We start from the raw sequence: 19,757 nt of genomic DNA, 5'->3' as shown, positions 1-19,757 counted from the left end.
GTCTAATTACTCAAATATACAAGGAGTTAAAGCAATTGCATAAAAAATCAAGCCATTCCCCAATTGATAAATGGGCAAGAGACATGAATAGGCAATTTTCAGGTAAAGAAATCAAAAGTATCAATAAGTACATGAGAAAGTGTTCCAAATCTCTAATAATTAGAGAAATGCAAATCAAAACAACTCTGAGGTATCACCTCACACCTAGCAGATTGGCTAAAATGAAAGAAGGGGAGAGTAATGAATGTTGGAGGGGATGTGGCAAAATTGAGACATTAATGCATTGCTGGTGGAGTTGTGAACTGATCCAACCATTCTGGCTGGCAATTTGGAACTAAGCCCAAAGGCCTATAAAAGAATGCCTGCCCTTTGATCCAGCCATACCATTGTTGGGTTTGTACCCCAAAGAGATTATAGATAAACAGACTTGTACGAAAATATTTATAGCTGCACTTTTTGTGGTGGCAAAGAACTGGAAAAGGAGGGTATATCCTTCAATTGGGGAATGGCTGAACAATTTGTGGTATATGCTGGTGATGGAATACTATTGCGCTCAAAGGAATAATAAACTGGAGGAATTCCGTGTGAACTGGAAAGACCTTCAGGAACTGATGCAGAGCGATAGGTGCAGAGCCAGAAAAACATTGTACACAGAGACTGATATACTATGGTAAAATTTGAATACAATGGACTTCTGTACCAGCAGAAAGCAATGACACAGGACAGCTCTGAGGGATTTATGGTAAAGAAAGCTACCCACATTCAGAGGAAGAATTACAGGAGAGGAAACATATAAGAAAAACAAATGCTTGAACGCATGGGCTGAGAAGGACATGATTGGGGATGTGGACTCGAAACTACCACACCAATGCAAATATCAACAGTTTTGAAATAGGTCTTGAACAAGGACATATGTTAAAACCAGTGGAAATGGGCGTTGGCTATGGGTGGGGGGACAGCGGGGGGGGTGAAGGGGAAAGTAGGAGCTTGAATCATGTAACCATGTTAAAAATGAATATTAATAAATGATTTAAAAAAACAATATGGCACTGGCTAAGAGACAGAAGAGAAGATAAATGGAATAGACGGGGTAAATGACTTCAGCAAGATAGTGTACGATAAATTCAAAGATCCCAGCTTTTGGGACAAAATCCTACTGTTTGACAAAAACTTCTGGGAAATTTGGAAAACAGTATGGGAGAAATTAGGTTTAGATCAACATCTCACACCCTACACCAAGATAAATTCAGAATGGGCGAATGACTTAAATATACACGAAGAAACTATAAGTAAATTAGGTGAACATAGAATAATATATTCATCGGATCTATAGGAAAGAAAAGATTTTAAGACCAAACAAGAGAAGAGAATATTACAAAATGTAAAATGAATAGTTTTGATTACATTAAATTAAAAAGGTTTTTGTATAAACAAAACCAATGCAAAAAATTAGAAGGGAAGAAACAAATGGAGGAAAAATCTTTATAACAAAAACCTCTGAAAAAGGTGTAATTGCTCAAATTTACAAGGAGCTGAATTAATTGTACAAAAAATCAAGCCATCCCCTAATTTATAAATTAGAAAAGGATATGAATAGGCAATTTTCAGATACAGAAATCAAAACTATCAATAAACACATGAAAAAATGTTCTAAATCTCTTATAATTAGAGAAATGCAAATAAAAACAACTCTGAGGTACCACCTCACATCTAGCAGATTTACTAATATGATGGCAAATGAAAGTAATAAATGTTGGAGGGGATATAGCAAAATTGGCACACTGTTGCATTGCTGGTGGAATTGTGAATTGATCCAACCATTCTGGATGACAATTTGCAACTATGCCCAAAGGGCTTTAAAAACTGTCTGCCCTTTGATACAGTCATACCACTACTGGGTTTGTATCCTAAAGAGATAATAGGGAAATATATGTGTACAAAAATATTTATAGCTGTGCTCTTTGTGGTAGCAAAAAATTGGAAAATTAGAGGGTGTCCATCAATTGAGTAATGGTTGAACAAGTTGTGATATCTGATGGTGATAGAATACTATTGCGCTAAAAGGGATAATAAACTGGAGGAATTCCATGTGAACTGGAACGAACTCCAGGAATTGATGCAGAGTAAAAGGAACAGAACCAGGAGAATGTTTTACACAGAGACAGATACACTGTGGCACAATCAAATGTAATGGACTTCTCTACTAGCAGCAAAGCAAAGACCCAAGACAAATCTGAGGGGCTTGGGAAAAAGACCCATACCCAGGGAAAGAACTGTGGGAGTAGAAACACAGAAAAAAAAAAAAACAACTGCTTGATCACATGGTTTATTGGGGATATGATTGGGGATGTAGATTCTAAATGATCACTCTATTGTAAATATTAATAATATAGAAATAGATATTGATCGATGATACATGTATAACCCAGTGGAATTACTTGTTGGCTATAGGAACAAGATGGGAGGAGGGGAAGGAAAGAACATAAATCATGGAATCATGGAAAAATATTCTAAATCAATAAAATAAATAAATTTTAAAAAGTTTATTTTTTTAAGTAAAAAAAAAAACATAAAAAATTTCCTATATAATCTTGTCTGTATCTCCTTGGCATGAAGTTATTTTCATTTTGTTTTTCTCATTCAAATATGAGCTCCTTGAGATCAGGAAGTATTTTCTGATTTTTTTTATAATTTATTATTTTATCATTTAGATTTGTTTATCATTTAGTACAGTTCCTGGCATACAGTAGACTCAATAAACATTTGCCAACTTGACCTTAATGTCTCAATTTCTTAGAATGTCACTCAGGAGAAAAATTGAGACACTTATTTGTTACTTCCTCCCACCCCCTCCCTATCACCTTTAAAATTTTCATTTTCCTGCTATAGCTAAGAAAGTCCTTCACTGGTAGCTATTCCAGCATTGAAGATGTAGAAGTTCTTGATTGAAAAAAATCAACCATCATAGGTAAAATCAATTTTAAAAGTGTCATGAAATCCAAGAATATTATGTGGGTCTAATTTAGGAGAAGCTTTTTTTCTTTTTTTGAGAGTTTATTGTAAAACATTATTTTCTTTCATATTCCCCACTCTACTTCCTTCTTCCTATATACACACGTATCCTGCTAAACCTGACTGCTGTCTTATTCCAGTGGGGAAAGCCCCAGTAATAGCTAACTTATGCAGAGGTCAATGACTTGCATTCTATGAATTATCCTCATCATTCACTCTTTTAATGAACTGTAACCAATGTGCAATAAATCAATTGGTTATGTGGAGAGGTCATTCTAGAGATCAAATTCTTAGTCTATAACAGGGACACTGGTTATATAAAATTAGAATTCATATTCAAAACACATGAAAGCAATAATGGAAAATCCACCAAGAATATCTAAGGGAGTGAAGAACTTTGCCTACTGAAGATAAGGAGTTCAAAAAATGTTATTTCAACTTTTTATCTGGAGACAGGTTCCTAATAGGTGCTAGATGATCATGTTCTCTAGTATTATCTACAGAACTCTTAGTGCTACAAAGTACTATCAAGAACCTTCTTTTTTCCAATTTCAGTTATACTGTAAATATCAGTCCTCTGAGCCTGAATTGAACATATTGATCAGATTCATACACTAGAAAACTGACATCTAATCCAATGCAATGTGACATGAATGCATTGAGTACCTACTATGTGCAAAGCAATATACTCAGCATGAGAGAAACAAAGGTAAAATGAAAAATAGACTCTTCTATGAAGGAGCTTAAATTCTATTTTGGTTTGCGGGTCTTTCAATCATTGATAAAATGAACTTTCTCACCAAAAACTGAATTTTAAAAATTTGCTTCCATTCTATGTTTTTTTTTTTGGTAACAATAAGTGTCTGACTGAAATTCATTATATCTATCTGCCTATGCAATCATTAAAAAGTCAATATCAATTTACTGAGTTATTCAATTATTCCCACTTCCTAAGTGCATAAATATTTGCTTTTTAAAATCACTATGTATTGTAGGTGTTCAGAGGATGCCTTCTTTTGACTAAATGGAAAAAAGAGTCAAATAATCTAATGATGGGAACTCTCTGTTCAAATAGGAAGCTATTTCTAATAGGTTTGAGGAAAATATTTCATCCTTCACTGTCAAAATGCTCATATTATTGAAATGGAGAATTTGAAAAGTAAAAAAAAGAATTGGTAAATTTGTGTTGCTGTTGTTCATGGTAGTTTTAAGAGTAAACATAATTTACTGCTAGCATCCGATTTTACTAGCATTATGTCTATGACTGGAAAAAGTTTTGCCTAATGAACCATTTAACTGTTACTAATTTGAAAAAAAATTGCCAATGAACCACTTAACTATGAACTAAGCTGATTAGCACAAAGTTAATATTTGTCCACTTGTGTTGAATTCTATTTTTGAGGTAATGGGATATATTTTAATGTTCTTTATTTTCTCCCTCAATAATTAGCAGATTGAGGAAGACGAATCTAGCTAGATTAGTGATTAATAATGTAGTTTAGGCTTAGACACTGGGAGCTGGCAGGGAGAGAAACTCAGAAGCACCTACAAGGCATCGTTGATGCCCAGGCAAATCTGACTCTTCATGACCCCATGGACCATAGCACTCCAGTGCTGCTGATAGGATTTTCTTGACAAAGACACTGGCCTGGTTTGGAGTGGTTTGCCATTTCTTTCTCCAGCAATGTCACACAGCTATTATGTTTCTGAGGCCAGATTTGAACTCAGGTTTTCCCGAATCCAGGCCCAGTATTTTCTAGCCACGGGGCTATATGATTGTCTCTAAGGCATAATTCTCTGTTCCTCATTGTCTTTGACTTTCAGCAAGTCAAACACTTATTAACAGCAAAAAAAAATAAAACTAGGCATAACAAAATCAGTTATAAGAGCCCACAAGACTAAAGCTGATATCAGTGTATTTGCAAGTCAACAATAAGTAAAACAATTAACAAATGAATCTTGTTATGCTATTAATATTGTATTGATACAAAACAGAGTGAACATAATAATATCAATAAAATAAGCAACAACTCATATATATAACTCATATTTATATGATATTTGTTTATATATCTTTATATAATTTTATTTTATATTATGTAATATAAATTTATACTATGATTTATAATTTATACATATAAATGTATATAAAATAGATATATAATAACTCATATATATGTATATATAATTAACATGTACAACATTAAACAGTTTACATTGTTTATACTATTTCTTCAGCTTTATCATTTGATAATTGATTAGTGGAAAAGTCCACTTTATATCTTACTTTCTGCCCTCTCTGTTCATAATATAGAAACCAGTAGATAGTATAGGTTAGCTACCACTATCATTACAGATCTGTACAGAGGATAGAAGACTAGATCAGTAATGGGGAAGTTCCAAATTCAAATTTGGCCATGCCTACTTTTAAGTCATTTGACTGTTTTCAAGAAAGATAACCTCTCTCTATTTAATTTACTTATTTAGAGCCATGCCAATTGAATTACCAATGATTATTTTATAAAGCTAGGAAAATTAATAAGATTCATCCAGAAGTACAGAAAGTCAAGAATATCAAGGGAATTATCATTTTTTTAATGAAGGAAGGCAGCTAGTGATACTAGATCTCATACTGTATTACAGAGCAGTAATCATCAAAATATCCTGGTCCTGTCTAGAAAATAGTTGTATAACTGTGGAATAGATTAGGTATACAATAAACAGTAGGAAGTTTAGCTCTACCCTTACAGAAGTGACCAAAGTAATCTTGTGTTTGATGAACCTAAAAGTCCATGATTTGTGGACAAGCAACTACTATTTGAATAAAATTGTCAAGAAATCTGAAAAGCTACTTGACATAAAATAGGGAGCTATCAACATCTTACAATGTGTACTGACATAAGGTCAAAATGGGTACATGCTTAAGATAGAAAGTGTAATGTCATGAGCAAATTATGGGAGCATGGAATATTTTACCTGTCATATTTATGGATAATGGATGATTGTATGACCAAAGAATAGACAGAGAGCATTTAAGGATTAAAAAATGAATAATTTTGATATCAAATTTAAAATGTTTTGATACACGTAAAACCAACACAGTCAAGTTTAGAGGGAAAGCATAAAATTGAGAGTGGGGGAAATATGTCAAGTTTATCTGAAAAAGGCCTTATTTCCAAAATATATAGGGAATCATGTCAAAATTATAAGAATACAAGCCATTCCTCAATTGCTAAATGGTCAAAGGATACGAGCAGGCAGTCTTCAGTAGAAATCAAAACTATCTCTCACATATGAAAAATGCTCTTGATTTGTAAAATGTACATTAAAACCACTCTTAAGTACTGCCTCACATTTATCAGGCTAATATGATATTAAAGTAAATGTTGGAGGAGATGAGGAAAATCTGTTGGTGGAGTTTGTTAACTGATCCAACCATTTTGGAGAACATTTTGGAACTATGCATTATGGGCTATAAAATTGCATATACCCTTTAATTCAATAATATCCTTACTAGGTCTGTACCCCAAAGAAATCACAGAAAAAGCAAAGGGATTTATATGTACCAAAATATTTATAGCAATTCTTTTTGTGATAGCAAACAACTGGAAATGGAAGAGATGCCCATCAATTGGAGAATGACTGAATAACTTTTGGTATGTTTATGTTTGTGATGGAATGTTATTGTATTATAATAAATAATAAAAGAAGGATGTTTTCAATAAAACCCATAAACACATATAAATTGATTCAAAGTGAATAGAACATTGTACTCAGTAACAGCCATATTGTTAGGGGATAAACTGTGGAAGATTTAGCAACTCTGATAAAGAAAACCATAAAAGATAGTTCCAAAAGACCCAATGTGAAAAATGCTATCCACCTCTAGAAAGAAAACTGAGGAAATCTGAGTACAGTGTAAAGTCTACTTTTTTTTTTACTTTGTTCTTATTTTTCTGTGTCTCTTTTCTTTTGCAACATTATCAACATGAGAATATATTTTGTATGAAAAAAAATATCTTAACACTCTATGGTTTGTGTTTGTATCTCAGGAGTCTCTAGAGTTTCACAAAAGAAGATCTGTCCCTAACTTGTCCTCTGGCTTTTTTCCAGATAAGTTTAGGATAAAAGTACTCATTTACTTCTCTGGAAACATTTCTTTCCACTCCTATGTCTCATTCAGACAGCGTTAGTCTTTTCCCCTCAGAATTCACTAAGATAAATAACTGTCCATCACTTCTTTAACCTGTTCCTTAGTACCTACACCTGTCTTTCCTGTAGGCAATAAGTAATTTTTGTGAAATATCTCAATAGATTTTGTTAGCTGAGGCTATTCTGTAAACAAGTTCTGTTTCTTCACAAATTTGTGTTACTTAGCTTTCCATCAATCAGCTAATGTGTGAGTCCCTGGAATCTTAAGGTTTCTTGACTGCTTTTAAAAGTCCTAACAATATACATAAACTCTTACAACATTTTGCTTCTCACTCAGATCATTTGACCTGAGGTTCTGGCTAACTGGGGGACTTCATTCAGATTCTGTCAGATAAGATTATTTGCATCAACTCATTGGCTTCATATTTCAAAATACAAAACAGCATTATGTACAACTCTCACCCCAACATGAGAAAGTATGATAAAAAGCCTGAAGTCACCATCTTAGTGTACTAAGAAATTTCATATACTAGAAATTATATCTATAAACTCAACTAAGATTTTTTTTACCTTATTTGAGACTTCCCAACCTGTTTAACAAAATGTGGTTGAAATGCTCAGGCTGTGGGTTTCCTTTTGTATGATAAAGTATAAGTTTAGACTTGCTGAAACCCTCAAAGCCAACATTTTCCTTGAGCAGGTTATCTTCATAGTCTCTCTGTCGATCAGAGTAGATCTTGGAAAGAATTTCATACACTGATAGTATTAACTAGGTTCAGGAAATTATATCAAAAGAGAATAACTTGGCAGTCAAGTGCTACTTATTGAGAGGGTAGTTATTTTTTAATAACTTTTTTAAAACTCATATTTTATTAATCAATAAATTAATAAATTGATTGATTAATTAATTAGTTGGATTAATATATTAAATTTAGAAAGCAAAAAAAATTAATTAATTAAATGATGAGTAAGCAAGAGCCAAAAATAAGTACATGCATGATGAAAATAAAAATTAATAAATTTTTAATTTATATTTTAATTTCCTTTATCTGGTTCATTATTTCTATATTTTAATAGTCTCTTTTCTCTTGTAATGTCAACGCTTGGAAGTCAAGTCTTATACTCTGGAAGTGGTAGAGCTGTAAATCAAGATAAATAATTGGGCATGCTGTAATGATGACCACAGCAGATGGAAAGGGGAAAGGTAGATGGGTTTGAATAATCTTTGAATCTTGAAAATGAAGCCTAGCATTAAAGGCCAGTGGAGACCAAGAGGTTTAATGCCTATCATGCCACAAGAAATGATACACAAGACAATAACAGAAAAACATGGAAAGATTTACATAAAGTGATACAAAGTGAAGTGAGCAGAACCAGGAGAAAATTGAACACAGTAATAAAAATAGCATACCGAGATTGATTATCAGTAATACAAATATTATGGGGTAACAACCAGATATTGTGGGGTACAATGGTGAACCCCTGTGTTTGGGAAGGATACCTTTTTCAGGAATGCAAGACTCCAAACTTAGCTTAAAAGTAAAAAGAGAACTTTATTAATTTGGAAAGTAATGTTGAGAATGGCAAGGGGGATAGCAAGGTGGAACAGCTAGATAGGGAGCTATTCCTTGGGGGGTCAGCATGGATGGAAAGCTGTCTCCCCCAGTTATGGCATGAGGGTAACAACCCTAGGGGTTGCTCCTCTGATGCTTCAGTTCAAGGATTTTTATACTCTTTAGAACAGTGAGTACAAGACTCTCCTGTGGTAACCACTCATGCATTCCGTGGGGGTTTTGGTCTGCCTGAAGACAATAGAGGGTGGCCCTCATAGTTCAGAGGACTGATGGATGTCTGAGATACAACCTGATAATATCAAGGAGGTGTATCTCTCTGTCCATCTAAAGGACAATGCAAGGAGGATTATCCTCTCCGGGTCTTATAGGAGTTATCAGATATTTTGGGTTAGGAGTCACAAGAATGTAAAGGCACAAAGGAATTTCCCTGCTTATATAAGTCCCTGTGAAGGATATATCTCATTTTGCACACTAGGTGTTCCTTATTGTTCATCCAAAACTGTGTCATTGGCCCTAGGACTGTCTCTTCTCCTTGTTTTCAGAGCCTCCCTGTACATTGAACCACTAACTGAAGAGATTAAACCTCTTTTCATTGTATATTGCCATGGATTACTTGGTGTTCATAGAACTTTGCATTCTATCTGCTTTTCAGTGTTTCTCATTAGTCCCTCTCTAAGACTTTGCCTGGTAAACATTCTTTTCTCACCTCTGTTTCTTGGAATCCTTAACTCCCAACTATGGTCAACTAGAGTACCACTTCTAAAGGAGATCTGACTGGTTGCTAAATCACTCTTTCTCTCTTAAATTGCCTTTGATTAGCATGTCCTTTGAATTTATCTAGAAGAATTTAAAGTCCTTGGAAGCAAGAACTATGACATTTTATTTCTGAATCCTCAGTGGCTAGAATAGTTATAAAGTACTTAAAATGTACTGAGTTGTGTGAAACGTCATTTGAAATATCCACTAGGGCAGCAGAGAAGCAAAAGTTAATCAGAAGTTCCTGGATCTATTGGCAATATATGTAAAACTTAGTTTTTAAATATTTATTTAAGAATATTGTGACCAAATGGCATTGGTTAAAGACTTGCTATTACACTCATTTCATTTCATTTTATTTTCTCTGCAGGGAGATCTTCCTTTCAGTTGTGATTCTTCGAAAGAAAAACTTTCTCTTCCCTTTCCTCCCTGTCCCCCAATAAGTGGTTTTCCATTCTTCATTTTTGATAGTTTTTACTTGATTAAAGCAAAGTCAGGAATTAAAGATAGAAGGAACTGAGCATATGTATGCTAAGAGAGGTAAATTGTTCTAAATACAGAAGTGTAGAATCACCTATTGGAAGAGAAGTCAGAAGCTATCTAGTTCAATTTGTACCTGAACAAGAATTCTTTTACAAAGTGACCAATAAGTGGTTTTACAGATTTTGATTGAAGATCTCTAGGTGGCATGAGCATTGTACCCCTTAACCCAGGCAAACTGTAAACAGGGAAATTCCCCCACCAAATTCCTGAGTGTTTATCACTCTAGAGTCATGTCTACAACCATGACACAGCATCATGTACTCACTATTGTAAAGAATATAAAAACGCCTGAACCGAAGCATTCTGGGAGCAACCTCCCCAGGGGTTTTCCCCAGACCCTCATACTGTCTTGCTGGCCAATAATTCTATCTTACTAACAAATCTCTCTTTTAATTTTTAGCTAAGTTCTGGTGTCTTGTATTCTTGCAAAAGGTATCCTTCCTGAACCCAGGGGTTCACCGTTATACCCCACAACATTGGCTGTACCCCACAACATAGGGAGGATTAACTGAACTCATGGTTAGGAACATTTTCATTACATTAAGACTACATCTACCTCTCTGCAACTCCCTTCTGGGACAGTGAGGATATTATCATCTCCTTATGCCTATCTATTATTCCTCACTTAATATAGTACTAAAACCAAATTAATTTCTTTTGGTCATCATAATTGTATTTTCTCATACTGAACTTATATCTAACTATATCCCCAAAATATTTTTAGATAAAGAATTTAGTAATCCTTCTCCTATCTTGTTTTTGTGAATTTTAATTCTTGAACACGAGTAAGATTTTACATTTATTCCTATTTAATTTTCATTTCATTATGCTCAACTCATGTACTAACCTCTGAAGATCTCTCTTGATTTGATGCTATCAGCTATTATATTTGCTCTTCCTGCTTGTTATGTGTCCACTATGTTTGTATTCAAGTCACTGATTTAAAATGTTCAAACAGCAGAGGGCCAAGCATAAATCCCAGGAGAAGAGTCCGAAATATTGTCTTCCAAGTTGGCGTTAAACAATTATTAAATCTTTTGGGGGTTTAGACGTTATATAAGTTCCAAATTGACATAAATATAATATCATCTCATACCTCTGTATTATTTTCTTGTAGTGTCATTTATTCATTCCTAAAATCTTGTGGGTAATATTCAAATGTCAACTTGAAATTTGAAGACCCTAATTCTGCCCTTGTCCCCTGAGAATTCATCCAGAAGGAAGTCTGAGAATCATCAGTTTAAGACTGAACAATATACCTTAAAGTTCTTGATAATCCCAGATCAGGCGGGGCAATCTGACCTAAGCAAATGCTAAGCACCATTTTAGTCTTGGAAATTTCCCCTGTTGTATCAGATTGGGTCCCAAGAAGACCAACACCTGTGCAAGAACCTTCCTTTTTAGTTTCTGTTGTAAGTAGACCACACCCTGATACCCCAGCCTCTTTGAATCCCATCAGTGTAGGTTGGATCTCTCCTTTCCTTACAGCCATTGTAATGTCAATCAGTCTTACTTCCCAGTCCCTGGTTCCCCAAATGGTACATAAGTACCCTAAATTCTATTGTTCTTCAGAGAATCATCTAGTGGGGTGCACTCTCCAAGAGAAACCTTCTCCAGAGCCCCAAGGTGTTGACTCTGTGTAGTTTGTGGCACTTGGCTCTGTGATAGTGGCTGATTTCTGGACTTATCTCTTTCTTGACTTGGTTTTTGACTATATTAGTAGTTCTGTGTTACTTCCAAGTTAACACAGTATAGAAATAAAATTTATACAGGAAGCCTGTCTTCAACCAGCTTGCGACTTTAGCTTGCTTGTTCTGATTAGTTGAAATCAGAGTTAATGATAATTTTTGTTTTGACAGTAACCACAACGTTATGCTGAATAACTATTTTAAAATAACACATGGAATCTGTATCAGATTGTTGATAATTTCAGGGAAGTGTGGAAGGAGGGAGAGAATTTGGAACTTAAAAAAAAAATCTTTGTTCAGGTAAATTGAACAAAAAGATAATAAAAAGGAAATGAGGAAAAGCCAAAAAAAGTGTGAGATACATATGTCTCTACCTTCAAGTAAGATCTACAGTCTTACTAAAAAGCCAAAAGATAGTTAAATAAGAAAACTGAAAAGTACATAAATAAGGACCATAAAAAAAGTACATAAATAAGGCAACTAGATGCCTCAGTGGATGGATTGTTGGGTCTGGAATCAAGATGACTTATCTTCCTTAGATCAAATCTGGTCTCAAATACTCACTAGCTCTGTGACCCTGAGCAAGTCACTTAACCCTGTTTGCCTCAGTTTTTTTTTTCTTTTCCTTTAATCTGGAAATTGAACTGGAGAAGGAAATTGCAAACAGCAGTAATATCTTTGCCAAGAAAACTACCAATAGGGTCATGAAATGTGGAACCTAGAAAGAGTCAGAATTAAAAATCCAGACCCCTGCATAACATTACAGTGAAACAGGCTTGTTGGCAGGAATTTCAAACTTGCAGACCTTTGGTCTCCAGATCCTAAACCTTGCATGATAAAATCGCCTTATATAGGGGAACTCCTACCTTGCAGACATCCCCCTTATCTACAGGAACTCCCACCTAGCAGACACCCTCCTATCCTGTCCCCTGCTGCCTACTACTCTTTAAAAACTCAGCTAGATGCAGCTCAGAGTCACACATCAGCTTTCTGATGTGAGACCCTTAGCTTAAGCTAAGACAATTAAGTCCCTTTGCATTTTGTATTGCTGGGTTCAGACTCATTATTGGGATAGACTCAGGGCATTTCAGAAAAATCAGACATTACTGAAGAAAGGAATGAAAAAGGAGTTCAGTGCAGTCAAGAAAGGAAGTTGAATAGGTCCTTGATGTCCAAAGATTTGGAGGGGGAAAAAGGAGACAATGTGTAGAAAGAAAAACATAAGCAAATACATGGGAATTTGAGCAAAACTTTTTTATAGCCTAAAGTGAGTTACATTACCATACAAATATTATCTTAGACAAAAACAATCAATTCTACAAGTGTTTTATTAAGTGTTGATTAAGTTCAATGTATTGCTCTAGGAGCTGGGCATATAAAGAAAATTTTTCAAAAAAAGACTTTCCCTCAAAGAATTTTCTTTGAAGAGACAATACTGACACAGATGAGTAACTATCAAAAAAAATCTAAGGAGAAAAAAGATACCAAAAGCAAGAGAAAATAAACAACTAAGGAGATCAATAACTTATTTCTCAAAGTAGGTGATACTGGCATGGGCATTGTACCCCCAAAACTCAGGCAAATTATAAATAGGGAAATTCTTTGCTCCCTAACACCCTTGTGACTCCCAACCCAGAACATATGACCTTGAGGATTACCCTCCTTTGATTGTCCCATTGATTTGAGATAGATAAAGAGACACACCTTATTTATCTGTCCTTCAAATGAGGAGAACCACCCCCATACTTTTGGGAAAACCTCCCCCACCCCTTGCTTCAGTGCTTACCACTCTAGATTCAGATCTTCACTGTTGTAAAGAGTATAAAAACCCCAGAATTGATATCCTCTGGGGAACAGCTTTTCCATCCATGCTGTCCTCCCCAGGAGCATCTTTCCACCCATGCTGTTCCACCTAGGAGGCAGGCTTCCACCTATGGGGTCCTCCTGGCCATATTCAACATTACCTTCCAAATTAATGTTTCTTTTTTTTATTATTTTAAGCTATGTTTCAGAGTCTTGCATTCTTGCAAAAGGTACCCTTCCTGTCACCTCTGCACCCCACAACAATACTTGAATTGAATTCGAAGAAAGATTCTTAGAAGCAGAAAGAAAGAGGATTCAAGCAAAGGGATAGCCTTTGGCAAGGAATGAGGCAGGATTTTTAAAACTGAGTTTAGAGAATAACAAGTAGGCCTCTTTGACTTGGAAAAATAGAGTATATTAAAGTCACCATTGCTAAAGAAACATAGGCTGGAGACAAGATGATTATCATTAAATGCCAGGCTGAGGAAATTCTTGAATAAAAGACTTGGCCATTAGAGAAACTGTGGTGGCTATGTGGACAATTTAGAAAAGTCATTTACAAAAGTGAGTTTAATGGATCTTGTCACCTTCTCTCCAGATTTGAAATCTCATTCTGCTTTGAGATTTTGATATTTTTGTACGTTTTTACAATTTTCGATTTCAAATTTCAGTTTCACAAATAACTTACAATGTACAATTTCAAATGTATTCATTGACTTTTTTGTAATTATATATGTAATATATAAAAACAATATATGCCTATAAAATATATAACATATAATATATAATACATATATATGTATATATAGTAGATCATAGCCAAGACCAACCAACCTTAGAACCTTAGCCTGATTTAGACACTCTTCCCCTTTTGTATCCTTTCTTCTCACTCACCCAGGTGCATACACAAAAGTTCTTTACTCAGAATGTCTTTCCTGACCTGCTAACTACATGAAACACTTCCCTCATGCAGTCATCTATTTTTGTTGCTTCCTTTTTCCCCTCACTGAGACTGTCCTCTTTCTCTTATTCAGAGAATTCAAAGCATTTCCAGCTCATATCCACTCACATAAGTATTCTTACCACTTACTTTTCCGAATTTAACACTAAGATTATGATCTCTCAGCACTAACTTAGAAAGAAGTAATAAAAAAAAATGCAATGAGGGGAGAGGTGGTGAAGTATGGCTTTTTAAAGTGTCTCACAACTCTAACTTCGTATGGACTAGGAATGTCTAATCATCTCTTTTCAAATATTCTTGCTCATTCTACAAGCCCCCACTCAGATCTCACCTAAAACTCTCCCTTTTACTGCCCCCCCTTCATAAGAAAGCAAACTCCCTATATTGTCAGTCCTAATTACACTTCATGACCCCTTTGGGAATTTTCTTGGCAAAAGTAATTGAGTAATTTTCTGTTTCCTTCTCCAGCTTATTTTACAGATGGAGAAATGAAGCAATGAGGCAAATAGGTAAGTGACTTGTCCAGGGTTCCACAACTAGAAAGTGTCTGAGGCTAGATTTAAACTCATAAAGATGAGACTCCCTGATTCCAAGTCCAGTTCTCTAGGCACTGTACCACCTAGCTGCTCTTTGAACCCCCTATACTAGATTATAATTATTGAATATATTATAAATTGACTTGTGCTTTGTTATTTTGATGATATGTGGATATGTAGATTATATATAGTTATTGAATATAATATTGATTGCCTTCTACTTTGTTATTTTGATGATAAATGGATATATAGATGATACAGATCTAGAACTAAATACAGCTATAGATAGTTGTCTATCTTGTCTGGCCCCCGCTATTTAGTTGCAAATAATAAGAAGCCTGGACACATAAAATGTGTGTAAAGCTTTCATCAGAAAATCTATTAAACAGGGAACTATACTAGAAACAGAGGATAAAAGACACCTAAGTGAAAAACAAAACAAAACAAAACAAAAAATTTCTGTTCTCCCAGAGCTTATATATTTAAACACATACAAAATATACAAAATATACCCCCCAAAATAGCATCTGCATAAATAAGCATACTCAAATATACATATTTGTTTTTTATTTATTTTTAGAAGTGGGGAAGAGAAGAGGAAGACAAAATTAGCTTGTGGTTCAGGAAAATGCTTCATATAGAAGTTGACACTAGAACTGAGCTTTCAAGGAAAATAGAGATACTAAGAGATGGTAGAAAGGAAAGAGTGTCCTCCAGGCATGGGTGATAGCTATAGCAAGATCTTAGAAATAGGAAATAGTATCTCATATATCTAACAGAAAAAAGGCCAGAGTGGCAAGACTATAGATTAAAAGAAGATGGTTAATATCTGTGTAAAATAGAAAGGTAAATTAGTGAAGGGTTTCAAATGCAGAACAGAAATGTATATATCTTATTGTAGAAGTTTTAAGTTATAACTAGAATTAAATGAGCGGGGGGGGTGACTATCAAGACCTATGCTTTATAAATGTTATTGACAGTTATGTGGGTTGATGAGAGAAATACTTGAGAAGAGGAAAGTGTTATTAGGAGGTTATAATAAGAAGATGAGAAATGGTTAGATCTTGAATTTAGATAGTGGCATTTGCAGTGGAGAGAAGGGTATGAATTTGATAGATATTATGGAGATAGGACTGTTAAAAATTAGTAAATAGTTTAATACATGTGGTTTGGGGGAATGAGTTGTTGAAGATCACCCTGACTTTTCAGTCCTAGATGACTAGAAAGATGATGGTGTTCTCAAGAAAAAAATAGGGAAAATGGAAAGAAGAGTAACTATTTTGTAGATATTGAGTTTGAGATGTCTGCAGAACACCAATTTGCAATGGTCAATCATTTCCTGATGATGGGGGTGAGGAGATTTGGAGTCCAAAAGAGGAACTATGGTTGAATTTCTATATCTGGGACTCATCTGCATGGACATGGAGATGGTCAGTAACATATGAACTAATGAGATCACTAAGAGAGAACATATAGAGACCAAAGAGGGACCAAAACAGAGGCTTGGGATATACACAAAATTCGAGACTGTAATATGGATGATTATCCTTCAAAAAGTAAGAAATACAGGTATCCTTTCCACATCACGGGGATTAGGAGGCATGGTACACACTTCCAAACTGGGAAAATCCATGTAAAAGTTTTTGGCTTTCCTGTTTTCACAAACTTAAATTATTTTAATTTTAAAAAGAAATTAAATGTATTTATGGTATTAAATAACATAAATTTGTATTATACAATGTTCTATACCCATATTTATATGAATATATATATATATATTTTACATATATATTATGCATTTGAGTTTCTAAACACTATTCTATGTAAGCTGCTGGCCTTTTTGTGCTGTCTGTGACTTACACAAAATTCCCATTTAATTTCTTATGTTGACCTACAATATAGCAAAACTGCGACAGAGAGATTTGAGTTGTGGAGGGGATATCTATAATTGAACTTGGAATGGGAACACCAGGGTCCCAGGACCAACTCATCTATGTAGTTTCAATTGTGGTCACAGGCAAATCACTTGATGTTTGTAGATTTCATTTCCCTTAAAATGTAAAATTAGGATAATAATAATTGTATAATGTAATGTGTAATATAATGTAAAATGTAATAATTAGGATAATACTAATTGTACTACTTGATCCATAGGGTTATTATGAAGATCAAATGCATGTGGTAATACTTTATAAACTGTAAAGCATTTAAATATAAGAATATAATTGCTTCATGGATCTGTGATTTTTATCTATGATGGTACATCCTCAACTGAGAGAACTTTCAACCTTTGTATAGCTTAATAGGTGGCTTTTTTGAGTTGTTGTAACTAAAACTTCATTATCCTGCTACCAGTTTGGAGATGAGCCTCATCACACTTAATTAGGCTGGTCCTCAGGCAACAGAAATGCCCGAAACCCACTGAGAGTAGTAGGACCTGACAGTGATTGTGCTTTGCTGGCACATGAACCCAAAGCCATGGCTGCATTGTAACAGGTCATTGCAACACCTTTTTTTCCCCCTTCACCAAAACTCCAGCAAAGGACATTATACAGGGCAGAGGCTGAATAAATATTTGTTGATGAATTGACTTTGCTATGGTTTATCTCCACGATTTTGCTAGCAGCAGGGATATAAGGATGCTATTCCTGCTGCTTTAGATAATTTTCATAGGTTTCTAGGATTCAGGATAGAAAAAAACAAAACCCTTCCTAGTGTCTAATTTTACTAAGTTGTGTAGGCAAAGTCATAGGGTGAGATGTTAACTGTCAATCCAAAGTCTTGTCAACCACTCAGGTCCCATTAGTAGATCACGGTGATTTACCAGAAGTTTGATGGACAGAGTTTAGAATCACACTTTTTTTTTGCACTAATAGATTTCAGAAAGACTGTAGTTTATTGACCTAGCAGGGTGCTGGCTGTGCAACTTCCTGAGCTATTTATGTAACATTTATAAGTGAATTATGAGGATACATTTGGAGAGAATACTTTAAGAATATCTTTTATGGAATCACTAACTGAGGCACTAGGATATCTAACTAGGAATGCAGGGAAATGTTAGAATTAAATGCACTTAAACCAAACCACACATTGTAATTTACAGAGTTTATTGTAGCTGTTACATTTTGGTCATCCATGGATGAGAATCCTTAATCCATTTAATGAACCTGTCTCTTTATTTACACATACCTTTGCTTCTATGGTTGGGAGGAATGGATGGAATAAAATCACTGCCTTCTTTCTTCAGCTCCCATTATTAGCCCAGGCTTAACTGAATGTAAAAAGCAATATCACTTTTTATTGACAGAATAAAATGTAACCGAGGAGGCAATTGTGATATACTTCTTACTTTCTTCAAAAAAAGAATGAAATAGTTTTCAATTGAATCTTGAGATTCTAGAATGAATAAGATAAAGAGAAAACAAACAAATAAATGTTCCTTTTATTCCCACGTCTATACTTCTCTCTCTATCTCTATCTCTGTCTCATTTATGTTTCTTTATTCTTATTTCTTTTCTTTCTTCTCTCCTTCTCTATATCAATTATATATGTGTATTTATTATTAGTATAGAAGTCAGCATATATATATGTAATATATATGATATAAGTGTATGTGTGTAATTCCAATCTTTTCTCCTTAAAATAACACTGCCAGAATAATTAAACAATCAATCAATTAATATGAAATAACAATTATATATAGCATTCTTTTATGTGTCAGGTACTATGCTAAGTGTTGTCATTGACAAAAAAACAAAATTTAGATAATCACTTCCTTTAACAAGCTTTCAAAATATGATGAAAGTAATGATAATTACCATAATAATAGCTGATGTTTATAGTGCCTTAAGACTGGCAAATTGTTTTACATGTACCATTTAAGTGAATTTCGAAACAACTTTGTAGCTTGGGTACTAAGGATCTTCCTCATTTGATTTTTCTGTTCATCTCAACCTATGATTTCATTAGAATAGAAAAGTCCATGAATGGTCACTTCCTTTGCCAGTCCAGGTCAGAAAGTTGTATATAATTGATAATATCAGCAAATTGTCCTTTGTTTGTGACTTGTCCATTGATAGTGATGTGTCTATCCATAAAACTGTGCATGCCCTTTGACTTAACAATACCACTACTAGATTTGTATCCCAAAAAAGATCAGAGATTGTAGGAAAGGACCTAATAGTGCAAAAATATATATTAAAGCCACTCTTTTTGTGTTGGCAAAGGACTGGAAACTGAAAAAATGTCTATCAATTGGGAAATGGCTGAACAAGTTGCAGTATATGATTGTGATGGAATGCTTTTGTATCATAAGAAATAGCAAACAAGATGATCTCAGAAAAACCTGGAAAGGCTTATATGAAGAGAATCAATGTGAAATGAGCAGGCCATTGTATGCAATAACAGCAATAAAGTAAGACAATCAAATATGAATGATTATCATCAAAGCAAAGATGTAATACAAATCTAATTGACTCATGATGAAAAAGGCTATCCACTGCCATAGAAGGAACTGACAGAGTTGGAATACATATTTGAAGCATACCATTCCTCACTTAATTTCCTCTATAAAATTTTCTCTACTGTAAGCATTATATATCTTGTTTCACAACATGACAAATATGGAAATATGCATTATATCATAACACATGTATATCCCATATCATAGTACCTGCTTTCTTGAGGTGGGGGGGGGAGAGTTGGAAGGGAGGAAGAGAACACAGATTACAAA

Source organism: Gracilinanus agilis, chromosome 1, assembly GCF_016433145.1.
Source record: "Gracilinanus agilis isolate LMUSP501 chromosome 1, AgileGrace, whole genome shotgun sequence".
Classification (NCBI taxonomy): Eukaryota; Metazoa; Chordata; class Mammalia; order Didelphimorphia; family Didelphidae; genus Gracilinanus; species Gracilinanus agilis.
This window is presented reverse-complemented; position numbering follows the sequence as displayed.